The sequence below is a fragment of the Pteropus alecto genome, unplaced genomic scaffold, assembly GCF_000325575.1.
Source record: "Pteropus alecto unplaced genomic scaffold, ASM32557v1 scaffold76, whole genome shotgun sequence".
Lineage (NCBI taxonomy): Eukaryota > Metazoa > Chordata > Mammalia > Chiroptera > Pteropodidae > Pteropus > Pteropus alecto.
In genome coordinates, this window is record NW_006443138.1 from 1843700 (window position 1) to 1843928 (window position 229).

Here is a 229-nt window from a genome sequence, read left to right on the forward strand (position 1 = left end):
TATGAGTATTACAAAACTCAGTAAAGAGGAAATTTGCATATGTGTTTGTATATTTATATTATGTATATAAATATCTCTGTATTAATAGAAAATGTCTGGAAGAAGAAATATCAAAATGTTAAGAGTGGTTATAAACATTAAATTTGTATTTTCTGCATTTTTACAATGAACAATAATTATTTCTTCAATCAAAAAAGTATTCATTTTTTTAAAGAAAATTAAAATGGCA

The 229-nt window shown here is 21.0% G+C and overlaps 1 protein-coding gene across 4 annotated transcripts in view; it reads left to right on the forward strand.

Moving 5' to 3' along the window:
* USP15 (ubiquitin specific peptidase 15) overlaps nt 1-229 on the forward strand; it is a 106974-nt gene that overhangs the window by 43508 nt on the left and 63237 nt on the right. The window lies entirely within an intron of this gene.